Genomic DNA, 14,493 nt, shown 5'->3' with positions numbered 1-14,493 from the left:
CATACTGTGTACAACACTGCAGATAAAGTGCGCTTCTAGCTCAAGTTGATTAAGTCATTAAAATATTGTGTATCTTAGGGACAGTGAACAGCCGTTTACCTGTGGCTGTGTATCGGTTAACATGGTAAACAATGTTACAACTTTTCCTCCATACAGTGTAGATGTTTTCATTTCAACTTTCAATTTCTATTGCAGGAAACTATTTGATCATATGAGTTAACATAATTTCTTGTCATCTTGGTATCTTGATCGTGTTACTATTACACATAGATAGATAATGGTACTGTAATATAACATTGTTTGCACTATGTACATGTCCTTTTAAGATTTAATTTGAGGTTAAATGGGGTCCCACTTTATAGTTTGAATGAACGTCCATGAAAATAAGTGGGGTCGACACCCTATTTCATTTCTTGTGCTTCAAAACACAGGGACTTGACCTGTTCCTATGACTGAAATTGATGAAATAAAATAGTCCCAGGGTCCCACCCCTAGATCACTTAGTGTCATAACCCAAGGGGTCCAACCCTAAATCTCTTATTATTGACTATAAGTGATCTAAGGATCTGACTTCGTTGGAAGCTAATTTTTTTGGTCCATAAAAAATGTGTCAAGCCCCTGTGCTTCAAAAGGCTATAAAGACTGCTTCGAAGCAAAGTTTATATCTTGAAATAAAAAACAGAAATATTTTACAAAAACTATTGTCTTTGATCGTCATGCATTTCATGATTGAAGACTGTTGTATGCAAAACTCCAACTGTAGATTTATACTTGAATTTAGTCATGAATAATTACAGACACCGGTGTAAGATCAAAAGGCTTGTATCACTTATGGTGAATTCCTTATGATGATCAATTCCATATTAATGCTTTTTTTTGCGTTTGTTTTAAATAAGAAAAATTATTGATTGATACAGTACATTTGTATTACATATTCAACAAACCAAAGAATGTTTACTGGAGAAAAAAGTGTTCAAGCATATAGGGAAAGCGCTTGGAGAATATATGGGTCTATTTGACAGAAGGACATTATATATGTTTACTACGATGACACTTACGTATATCACTCAGTTTATTGTATGTTTGATGGAAGGAAATTAAACTGTAATATGTCTAACGATAAGCATTGAACTTATGGAATCTACAGCCAATATAAAGGACACATCTGTAAAGACAGACATGATTAGCCATCTAAAGACAGACACGATTAGCCATTTGAAGACAGACATGATTAGCCATTTAAAGACAGACACGATTGGCCATTTAAAGGCAGACATGATTAGCCATGATTGACAGACAGACACGATTAGCCATTTAAAGGCAGACACGATTAACCATGTAAAGACAGACATGATTAACCATGTAAAGACAGACACGATTGGCCATTTAAAGACAGACACGATTGGCCATTTAAAGACATACACGAATAGTCATGTAAAGACGTACACGATTGGCCATTTAAAGACATACACGAATAGTCATGTAAAGACGGACACGATTGGCCATTTAAAGACAGACATGATTGGCCATTTAAAGACATACACGTTTAACCATGTAAAGACAGACATGATTAGCCATTTAAAGACAGACATGATTAGCCATTTAAAGACACACGATTGGCCATTTAAAGACATACATGATTAGCCATTTAAAGACAGACACGATTAGCCATTTAAAGACAGACATGATTAGCCATTTAAAGACAGACACGATTAGCCATTTAAAGGCAGGCATGATTAACCATGTAAAGACCAACACGATTAGCCATTTAAAGGCAGACACGAATAGCCATGTAAAAAAATTCATCATGATAAAGTTTCAATCACAGGTACAGTAGGCTGTAAATCTTGAAATTAAATTGCCACGAAAAGGTTGTTGGACATGACAACACGAAATTAAGGCAACGCTAAAATAAGTTGGTATACAGTATATTATGCTTCTCTGATTATTTTGTCAATTAAAAAAATGTATCTATCTCTTTATTATGTGAGAGCAGAAAATGAAGAAAATTGTCAATTTTCAGAGTTTCCCTGCGTTGTTTTACGGATATGAATTTATTGTGTAGTTAACACCAACAAAACTTGGAGAGAGTTGTCTAAATTGTAATATTATCAGCATCCTCCACACTCAAACTCCAGGAGTTAGTTCACTTTTGCTCTCTGGAATATATCACAGCAAACTCAAAGACACAAGACCAGCTATTTCATAAGCTGGAGCATTTCTTTTGTAGATCACAGAGAAGGGACAACCAAGTTCAAGGCCAGTCAATTAAACAGTATATGGGGGATATCGAGATTCATTTGATGCCATCAAAGGATCAAACTGTTCTTATTGAACCTTTGATTTTGCCATGATATATTTCAGGGTTGTAGTGAGCGAAAATGAATTAACTTCTGAAGTATCAAACCAATGCTGGTTTAAGGAGTACCCAGTGTACATCAGGATCTGGATTAATTACAGGAATTCTGTCAGTCAGGTTATACCATATATATTTAAGTGAGAAGAATGCTTGTAACTTAACTTGACAGGTAAAATCATATTGATTAAACTTTTAATTATATTAAAATTTAATGCATACTAAATATATGTTCCAGTGACTATAATTGGGTTTAACTTCAGGTGATAATTGACCTGAATTATTCATGTGCAATGTATGATGTGTACTGCACAAACAGTGCATCAATCATTGAAGCTGATACTTAGAATTCTAATTGAAAAATTATGAAGATGAACATTCAGTCTGAATTAGTAAATTTGCTGCCAGTGGTTTTACACAACCCCTTTAAATTATATTGTAGGTGCAGCAGGTTTGATAAGGTGTAGTCATGTGATAAGTCGGGTGATATTTTGTGTACCATCAGCTTTGATAGCTTGATGTAGTATGTCAATTTTATTACCAGAATGATCAGTTAAGACAGCGGTTCACATCAATACCAGATGAAAGTGTAAAAACAAAGTAGCAACCCTTGTCTGTGCCTGGGATCACTTTAGGTCCATAGGAAAAATTGCCCATTTCTGTAACTAAAAGATGGTGTTCTTCCAGAAAATGTATTTGAGTTTTGGATGTCTCGTGAGCGTCTGACGGTTTTCCAGATGGGCGTCACTGCTTGCAAAAAGTGTCTCCCAAGGATCGTCGCCGATACACAGCAAAAGTAGCAGTACTTGTATTTGTAGGCTTGAGGAGGACTTATTGTCACTAAACCTGTTTCCCCTGATACGCTTACCTTGCAATCTCCTAAGGCAGAAAGCCCCCTATTTACCAAAGTACCAGCTCTTGTAATATACATGTAGGATGGTAACAATTCCACAGAAAGCATATAAACAGTAGATTTCATGATGTCATGGACCGCTATTAAAGTTCATTTAAAGACAGACACGATTAGCCATTTAAAGGCAGACATGATTAGCCATTTAAAGACATACACGTTTGGCCATTTAAAGACAGACATGATTAGCCATGATTGACAGACATACACAATTGGCCATTTAAAGACATACACGATTAGCCATGTAAAGACACACTATTAGTCATTTAAAGGCATACACGATTAGCCATTTAAAGACAGACACAAATAACCATTATTAACCATGTAAAGACAGACATGATTAGCCATTTAAAGACAGACATGATTAGCCATTTAAAGACAGACATGATTAGCCATTTAAAGACAGACACGATTGGCCATCTAAAGACAGACACGATTAGCCATTTAAAGACCGACAAATAACCATTATTAACCATGTAAAGACAGACACGATTAGCTATTTAAAGACGGACACGATTAGCCATTTAAAGACACACGATTGGCCATTTAAAGACACACGATTAGCCATTTAAAGGCTGACATGATTCGCCAAGCCAATGTATGATACTGCACAAGCTTGGCCATTTAAAGACAGACATGATTAGCCATGATTGACAGACATACACGATTGGCCGTTTAAAGACACACGATTCGCCAAGCCAATGTATGATACTGCACAAGCTTGGCCATTTGAACATCACTATACTGTAAACCAGCTTAGCGTGCAATTGATTTTTGTGTTTTTTGCAGGCGGTCAAAATTCATCATGATAAAGTTTCAATCACGGGTACAGTAGGCTGTAAATCTTGAAATTAAATTGCCACGAAAAGGTTGATGGACATGACAACACGAAATTAAGGCAACGCTAAAATAAGTTGGTATACAGTATATTATGCTTCTCTGATTATTTTTGTCAATTAAAAAAATTATCTATCTCTTTATTATGTGAGAGCAGAAAATGAAGAAAATTGTCAATTTTCAGAGTTTCCCTGCGTTGTTTTACGGATATGAATTGATTGTGTAGTTAACACCAACAAAACTTGGGGAGAGTTTTCTAGATCGAGTATTATCAGCATCCTCCACACTCGAACTCCAGGAGTTAGTTCACTTTTGCTCTCTGGAATATATCACAGCAAACTCAAAGACACAAGACTTGCTATTTCATAAGCTGGAGCATTTCTTTTGTAGATCACAGAGAAGGGACAACCAAGTTCAAGGCAAGTCAATTAAACAGTATATGGGGGATATCGAGATTCATTTGATGCCATCAAAGGATCAAACTGTTCTTATTGAACCTTTGATTTTGCCATGATATATTTCAGGGTTGTAGTGAGCGAAAATGAATTAACTTCTGAAGTATCAAACCAATGCTGGTTTAAGGAGTACCCAGTGTACATCAGGATCTGGATTAATTACAGAAATTCTGTCAGTCAGGTTATACCATATATTTAAGTGAGAAGAATGATTGTAACTAAATTTGACAGGTAAATGTTGTTAAAAGTCTTCATATTAATTAAACTTTTAATTATATTAAAATTAAATGCATTCTAAAAACATGTTCAAGTGACTATAATTAGGTTTAACTTCAGGTGATAATTGACCTGAATTATTCATGTGCACTGTATGATATGTACTGCACAAACAGTGCATCAATCATTGAAGCTGATACTTAAAATTCTAATTGAAAAATTATGAAGATGAACATTCAGTCTGAATAAGTAAATTTGCTGCCAGTGGTTTTACACAACCCCTTTAAATTATATTGTAGATGCAGCAGGTTCGATAAGAATAGTCATGTGATGAGTCGGGTGGTATGTCAATTTTATTACCAGAATGATCAGTTAACACAGCGGTTCACATCAATACCAGATGAAAGTGTAAAAACAAAGTAGCAACCCTTGTCTGTGCCTGGGATCACTTTAGGTCCATAGGAAAAATTGCCCATTTCTGTAACTAAAAGATGGTGTTCTTCCAGAAAATGTATTTGAGTTTTGGATGTCTCGTGAGCGTCTGACGGTTTTCCAGATGGGCGTCACTGCCTGCAAAAAGTGTCTCCCAAGGATCGTCGCCGATACACAGCAAAAGTAACGGTACTTGTATTTGTAGGCTTGAGGAGGACTTATTGTCACTAAACCTGTTTCCACCACAGGCGCTTGCATAGAAAATGAGAATTAAAATATATATATATGACAGTGGTATGTGTACTGTGTACACATACCAGTCATATAAAAAAAAATGAAAATCACATTTTCTATGCAAGCGCCTGTGGTTTCCACTGATACGCTTACCTTGCAATCTCCCAAGGCATTTTCAAGGGGAAATTTCTGCTAGACAAGAAAGGCCCCTAACTTACCAAAGTACCGGCTCTTGTAATATAGGATTGTAACAATTCCACAGAAAGCATATAAACAAGATTTCATGATGTCATGGACCGCTATTAAAGTTCTGATGATGGTCTTGTTTCTGTAACATCACTAGTCTACGCTGATGGAACGTTTCGAACTTATAGATGTAATAATCTGTGTGGTGCTTGGTACCTCATCCCGTGAAGAGTGTATGCTGGAATCATGTTTGAAAGCAAAGCAGTGATATGAAAATATTTGGTCACCTTATCAAATCTACGATGTGTTGACCACTAAAGTAATGGTCAAAACATTGGCCATTTTATAGACTGTAAAAGTAAAATGCCACACGGAGTCGTTCGTGATCAGGAGATCTTCCTGATCTTTTTGCAAAAAGCAGGCGACACATAAGTAGATTTCCATGTGATAACCCAAGTTCCCTTGGGCCGATCAAACTCGAAACTCATGCAGATCTTTCTTATCACAAGTGCTTGCTTGGGATTGCTTTTCACGTCCAAAAGTCAAGGTCACTTACTGAAAATAGAAAATTTGTATTCCTATAAATAGAAAATCTGTTTCCATGCAATAACTCTTATAGTTACCCAACTTTCTGCGCAGGCGACGCATCCACTTCTATGGAATTCTTGTTCTGTTTCTAGCCATGTATAAAATGCCCTATTGAATTCATTTCATGAGTTGCTTTCCTGGATGTCCGTATTAGACATTTCTCTTTTTCTTGATTTTGCACGAAAATTTTCGAAAACTAATGGTTATTGAGAAGTTCGTCTCGGATAAAGAAACAACTCTTCCAAGAAATCGCGTTCACAGCCTGTCTATAGACACCATAGTATTCCCGAGAATCAGTTTGTCATGACCAGCTTCTGCTGTTGTAAGAAGTACTAGCCTGAGCAAGGATTTTGGTCCGTCTTTCTCATAACGGTCGTTCTTATTCTTTTCTATTTAGCATGATTTTACTTTGTGTATTGATAATAACAACGACTGCAATGTGGCTTTGACCTGGGCACCAGAAGGGAAACGGAAGAGAGGACGAACTGTGGTAAAAAAAAAAGAGAAGACGCGCGTTGGAAATCATGGTAAGAAGTGCTCACCACTGTTGGTTGACAGGTTTTTCGTCTCCTGTAGAAGAGGTAGAAGAGCTCTGGCGAAGGCCATACCGGAATGGGCTACAAGGCACGAGGTGAATAGGTAACAGCTTATAGCTCTGTTTTTTTACCTAAGTTTGTCCTAATGATATATATATATAGCTCCACAGAACTAGTGCTCCATGTTGTATGTCATATGCGACGATAAAGTTTCTTGAATCTGAATACTTCAAAAGTTTAATCTGGCCCAATGATGGCGGTTTAGAGCAGATTTTCTTCTAGTTTACAAGTTTAACATGACAGATTTAGGGGGTTTAGAGCGGGATTTCTTGTTTAGATTTACAAGTTTAATCTGACCCAGTGGTAGAGGTATAGTTCAGAATTTCTTGTTAGGATATTAAAATTCTAATCTGACCAAGTGGTGGCAGTTCAGAGCAGAAGTTCTTGTTTAGATTTACAAGTTCAATTTCGCTAGTGGTGGAGGTTAGGAGCAGGATTTCTTGTTAAAATTTGACTCGTTGATAGAGGAGGGGGCAGGCTTATGTGTCCTTGTCAAGCTTTTAACGTCCTCGAATGATGCATATTAATTACTATCATTTGTTATCTGAAAGCTAAGGTCATATCCCTCGTAGATGGATGTGTTTATATAAAGGTCAAGTTTAAACATAGATATCCATACTTTATTTTTTTTATCGAATACACATAGGTATCTTTTATCTATCACCATCTGTATCATAAACCCATATAATTTGTAATATACTAATTGATATTCCTGGTTAGAATCAATTTATCATTAATAAAAGTGTCGATTAAATTAATAATGTCATTTTAATAAATAGGCGATTCTATGTATACGACTCTGATGAGACATTCCATTCGGTATGCGAGGACAATACTTTTTTACCTACTAACCATTGTAACATTTGTCTTGGTAATGTTCTGTAGTTGAGCTGACCTATCGAAGTTTTTAGATCACGTTTTCACTTTAATAAATATGTCTATCCTTAATATATTATAATCATTATCTCATTTAAAATATTCTATTTCTTAATGCGATATGAAGTCAGAAGCGTTTGATGTATATTGATATACCCAGTAGTTCCATTGTTACCACACTAACTCTCACTGAACCCGGATTTGACCTAGATCTTTATGGCGATGAAGACGAAAACGCTTACTCTTCCGGAGCGCCTGGGTTTTCATTTTTGCTGATATTTTACCCTCACTTAGTCGATTTTGACTTATGGCGTCGTTTTTATGTCGGTATTCTTTGTTGGGTGGGTGGGGCAGAGAGCTACGTTACACCAGTCGCTCGGTTTTCAATAGACAGAGCTTACAATAACGTCGTTTCCTCAAAGTGGTAACCCTCATCTCTCTCGGTTACTCATAGGCCCTGTGTCTCTGGCTCTCGCTTCATCAACGTTCCATAGGAAAGCTTAGATAAGAAACCTGCCTTGAATCCTAATGCTTTATGTAAGGTTTTCCGTTACATAATCAATGAATAATCTGTAATGATTTCCCGTAAGACAAGGGATATTCTTGACGTTGATGAACGTTGATGAACATGACCCATAGTAATACGTGGATTTTCTCCCATTAGTATCAATATCGCACAATAGTTGCCTCAATAGTCCCCACCCCTCCCCCCTCCCGTATCTTCGATATAATGTAGGGATGGGGTCAGTTTCGGGAAGTTAAAACGACCTTATTAAAACGTGGGCAAAACCCGATATCTGATGTTCGTATTTTATTACGTTTTCTTTTTTTGCTAGTACATAAAAGGCTTTTCGTTTCATAAAGAATCTATGTGTATTTTCATTTCCAAATTTATGTTTATTATTTGACGGCATTACATATTACCTGTAGATTATTCTGTCATGAACAGTCGCTCAGTTTCAATTTCAATTTCAATTTTTTTAATCCAGGGGCCTTACAGCCCAAAGGTTTACATAGTTAATTGACATTAATGAACATGTTGTAATAAACATAATTTCACATTTGGAGAGTGATCGATTGCGACGTAAACACAATTTTAAATATATGCTCTTATTATATATATGTTCTTATTAATTATATAAGTATACTTTGAGTCAAAGTATTACACAAATATTGTGAAAGACACCGATATGTATACTTTGCATATAGATAGATATTTATGTGTACAGTCTGCAGTACTTGTTGTTCCGACTGGAATAAACAATACATTAATACATCTCAATAGAAATGAAATATAATATTTGAAACGAACACAACAAGTATTTACTTATAATGCTTCTGACCTTCGTTTATATGCAAAATGAATAAATTTTCCAAGATTACTTAACTCTTTGACATTTTTCACACTCATGAGTTGAATAAGTTTAAAAATGCTAGGTCTACGATAATAGTATGGTTTCAAATATTTAGTACGTAAGTCTATGTAAAAAGAACATTTTAAAATAAAATGGAACTCATCCTCAATATCAATATTATTGCATAGTGTACATCTCCTATTTTCTCTTGTTACATTCCTGTATCTTCCACTCTCTATATTTAGCAGATGCGACGATAATTTAATTTTTGATATGCACTTCTTGTATCGGTGATCGATAGGATTCCTTAAATAAAATTGCAAGCCAAAATTGTCTATCAAATGTTGATATAAATAACCTTTTGGAGAATTTCGAATATTACATAGCAGTTCTTGAATATGAATTTCTTGGAATTTGCTTTCGATTAATTTGTAAGTAATTTTACTTTCAAGAGTGCTGTTCCATAAATACCCTAATCCTAGTTTTTCTAGTTCTAGATTAATATTCACTATCCACTCATCATTATTTAGTAACCTGTGTTCATAGCATGCTCTCAACACACAGTTATTAGTATCTTTAATTTTAGTCCAGTATTTCAAAATTTTCAATTTTCTAACTATATACATAGGTAATCTGCCTAATTCAAAATAAACTAAATCGTGACTAGTACTTTTCGAAACACCTAGACTTTTTTTTACAAAACAGTGAGTGTACTTTTTCAACCTCGGTAGCTTTGTGAAAGCCCCACACTTCACTAGCATAACTTAAAACACTGGTAACGTAGGTATCAAAAACTGAACATATCGTTTCTATATTAAAATAATGGTTTTTCATTTTATTCATAAGTCTGAATACGCTTTTCTCCCCTTTTCTGCGGCATGTTGCTGTGTTTTATTAAATTTGCCATTATAGTTAAAAAGCATACCAAGGTAATTAAATTCGTTCACAACTTCAATTTCTACCTTATTATAAAACCATTTCTCATCTTCTTTTAAGCGTCCACCATTCCGAAATATTACAATTTTTGTTTTCTGAACATTAAGTTTGAGTTTCCATTTATCATCATATGTAAACATTGCATCGAGCATTGATTGCAAAGCGCTCGGTGATTCTGCAATTAGAACAGAGTCATCGGCGTACATTAATAAAAATATAGATATCATACCCAATTCAATAGATGGACAGTTTTCATTGATGAAGTTGGTTTCACAATCATTTACGAAAAGACTATACAAAATTGGCGATAAAATTTCCCCTTGAAAGAGACCGATTCTGTTAGGGAAATACTCTGAAATGCGGCCATTATATTTTACACGAGATTTAACATTATCATACAATGATTTTATTATCTTTAGTAACTTCCCTTGAATTCCTTGTCTAATTAACTTACTCCATAAGCTGCTTCTATCTATGAGGTCAAAGGCTTTTTTATAATCAACAAAACAACAATATAATCTTCGCTTATTTTTTAAAGTTCTACTAATTAATGACTGGAGTGCAAATATTGCATCTATAGTTGAACAACCCTCTTTGAAGCCGAATTGAGCGTCAGAAATAACATTATTGTCTTTATCCCATTTCATAAGTCTTCTATTAAGAACAGATGTAAATAATTTACCTATACAACTGACCAAAGTTATGCCTCTATAATTACCTGTGTCATTAACATCACCTTTTTTATAGATTGGAATTATACAACCACGTGACCACATTTCTGGGGAAAAGTCCGGAATCAAACAATTTTCCAAAAAGTTTTGTAATGCAAGGAAGTAAAACTTCTTCAAAATCTAAAAATAATTCATTAAACATAAAATCTTCGCTACAACTTTTATCAGTTTCGGTGACCTGACGGACGACAATGTAGGTTCCCTTGTCCTATTGAGAAATGTTAATATTATAAAATCCGTTATGAATTGAATACATGGCATACCAGTATAGATCAGATATCTAGTTCGTGACCTGATGAAAGAAAGTATATAATAGTTCAGTCGGTCCGTTTCTCGCTGTTTGTCCTAAAACATAAAAATATATAATCACCGATTGGAGATATTTTTCAAAATCGTATACCGGTATACATTAAAACGAAACACAGCTACTTGACGGATGGGCGGTGGTTATGTACTTAATAATACATCTTCATCGCCATTGATCAAATGATGAGAAGCCTTTGTCCCGCCTGTCCCCTTCCTATAACAGTTCAGCCTATTAATGTATCCTAACCGCATAACATGATTGTGGTTTATATACTGGTGGGAGTGTGTCCATTTTCATAAGGAAATACTTCACAGATAATTGCTCAAAGTTTCAGTTCGTAACCTATGTTGGTACACATGTTTTATTCAGCCGGAATCTTTCAATATACTAGATATTTGCGTAGTTTTCCACAAGAATGTTTAAACATGGAATCATATCTAGATATTTGCTTAATATTCCGAAAGAATATTTTAACCTTGAATTATATCTATATATTTGCTTAATATTCCGAAAGAATCTTTAAACATGGAAATCATATCTAGAATTTGTTGAAAATTCCACAAGAATCCTTAAACAGGGAAATCATATCTAGATATTTATTGAATATTCCACAAACTTTAAACAGGGAACTCATATCTAGATATTTGTTGAATATTCCACAAACTTTAAACATGGAAACATGGAAATCATATCTAAATATTTGTTGAAAATTCCACAAGAATCTTTAAACAGGGAAATCATATTTAGATATTTGCTTAATATTCAACAAGACTCTTTATGCTAAATATTCAACAAGAATTTTTAAACAGGAAAATCATATCTAGATATTTTCTCTTATTTTCATTTTCTATTATGTGTACGTACATAATATTCTAATGATTCAGTCAGGACTTTAAACAAGGACATCATAACAAGATGATTGTTCTGAATTGAACCTGTTGGTTGGTATCATTGTGCCGATTCCTTAGACAAAGAAATATGAGGAAGATTTTTTCTTGCTTGCGGACGTATTTGAATGATTATATTATATAATGTCTCTACTCAGATGAACAGATTCGCTAGCGACACGTGCGTGATTTCTAACCTGTATAGCAGTATAAAACATCTAATGCTTCAGGCAATCACAAGGTTTTATATACTTTCAACGTAAAGGTCGGCCCATGGAAGCTCGCAAAACGTTAACTAGATAGTGATGAATCAGTTTTAGTGAAGCTTAACTGCAGGGTGAAACACTGTAATTAACCATGTCTACCGCATAGGTTGATTGTGACATAGGCTGTGAAAAAATCATTCTTGTCACGAACTTTGTCATTTTGGGAGTGAATATCTGCCGCTTTTAACTTGGCTTTTAACAAGACCCCCAAGCCAACAAGACGCTTCATTGCGGAAAATTGTACGTCTAATATTTGGGAGATTTTAGAACTAGTAAGGTCAAGTTCAGGCATACATCTTCACAGTTCATTGTCACGAATATTCAGCTATGATATTCTCTCTGTCATCTTAGGTTCAAAAGTTAAAATTTCTCTGATAGGTGGACAATTACGTCTTACCTTATGTGTGTATGTAAAGGAGGCGTCGCATAGTAAGATTAATATAACCTTACTCTGATCCTATGTTATGATTGATAAAAAGATCTCTAGAAATGTTACGTTTGTCTCAAATACATATGTGTCTGTGAACTACATAAATTGTGGCCCAATGTCTGTGATACCGAGTTATAATCATTAAATCACGGATGTATTATTTTAATTGCTGATATGTTCATGGCCACAAACAAGAATTGTGGAAATTATTTGGTTCAAAATAAGCCATCCTTCAGCTATCGAAAAATAGTCATATACGGTCGATTGATATTAAACAGTTTATATACTTTGTTTTTAATGGAGGCAAAGTGCCTGTATTGAGTAACAAGAAGAAATTAATCCAGAGAAAACTAGTATGTACTGAGGGAGACGTGATTTGTTATAAGCTTCATGACTTCCCAGCATCCTAGTTCTGATGTCGTCGATGAAGAAGAAGACGTTTACTCTTCCGGAGTGCCTGGTCGTATTCTCCTAGTACTTATAAATTGTCTCCATGCAAATCTATATATTTTTTCGTATTTTTCTCTCGCGTTATCAATTCCAAGTTAAGAGTTACGGTTTCGTTATTATGTCGATATTCTCTTTTGTTGTTCCTAGAACAATTTGTCACACTTCTTGACGTCGACACAAGAACGTGACCATAACATAATATTACCAGCTCGATCAAAATTGGCTGAACATTGTTTTACGTTTATAAATCTAGGCATATACAATATCCACAAATCACGTAAGGATTGAATGCAAATCATCTCTTGACATTATACCTGGCGTGTTAAACAGCTGTATGTATGTTAATGGTTTATTGGAGGAAATGCCAGCCATAATCGTGACTACATGAATATCCCTCCGCGAGAACTACATCGCTAGGTGTGTATTCAGACGCCCGTGTATGAAACAGAACCATCGATACAGCTAGATCAACTACTGTACATGTGATATCATACCGGTTTTATTTAGGAAATCAGTTCCACGAAACTAAAATATCTCTGAAAATTGCTAGTGATCTCGTTGTTCGACGATATATTGAAATTTTGGTTAATCTTGGTGATGTTGTGCGACTTGTATTTAGGAAACAAACTCCGCAAAACTAAAATATCTCCGAAAACTGAGATTTGTATTGTTGTATCCTGATATGCTGAAACTTGGTTATTATTTAAAAAAAATTGATATATACAAAATATAATGTTTTTTATTGTTTATTTCTTAAGTAATCTTTAAAATGTTGCTGTGACGTTCTCTAACATAAAACGATATTCCACCTCTTATTGGAACTTCTTAACATATGCGATGTAGGTTCGTCATTTCAAATATGATATTTAATAACTACGAACCCTACAGTGTACTGGACAATACAGCACTGCGTGGATTGGTTAGTGGTTTTGGGATATTTAATGCCTACGTCCATACTTTTAGTCTGTATCTGTTGACAATGCCGTTAAGTAGACTGATTTCAGCCACTGGAGCCCAGCAGCATGTTTGAAACGAATGGTACGAATTTTGAAGAGAAGCAAATCACACTGTTTTCTGAAAATCGAAAAATCAATGTTTTATAGATATTCCTCGAGGAAACAGGAATATCTAGTGAAATGGGAAAATTTTAATAGCATAATAAACAATATGTAATTCTTCTCTTCGTTACAACTTGTGCTCACCATTATTAATGTTGTCATTTACCTATAAAGTATGTTCTCTAACTTAAGATGTACCATGCATACAAAGTGACTTTATCTCATTCTCAAAAATAACATAGAAAGTCCCTACACCCGTCACTTCATCTCTTTGGATTTTTTTCCTCCATCAAAAGTCTTATATGAAAGTATCAATCGAGAGTTGATATAGGCATGTACTTTAAACTTATTGTGCTGTAAACTTGTCCAATAAAAATGAGATCTGAA

The sequence above is a fragment of the Pecten maximus genome, chromosome 4 (assembly GCF_902652985.1).
Source record: "Pecten maximus chromosome 4, xPecMax1.1, whole genome shotgun sequence".
In the NCBI taxonomy this organism is placed as follows: domain Eukaryota; kingdom Metazoa; phylum Mollusca; class Bivalvia; order Pectinida; family Pectinidae; genus Pecten; species Pecten maximus.
This window is presented reverse-complemented; position numbering follows the sequence as displayed.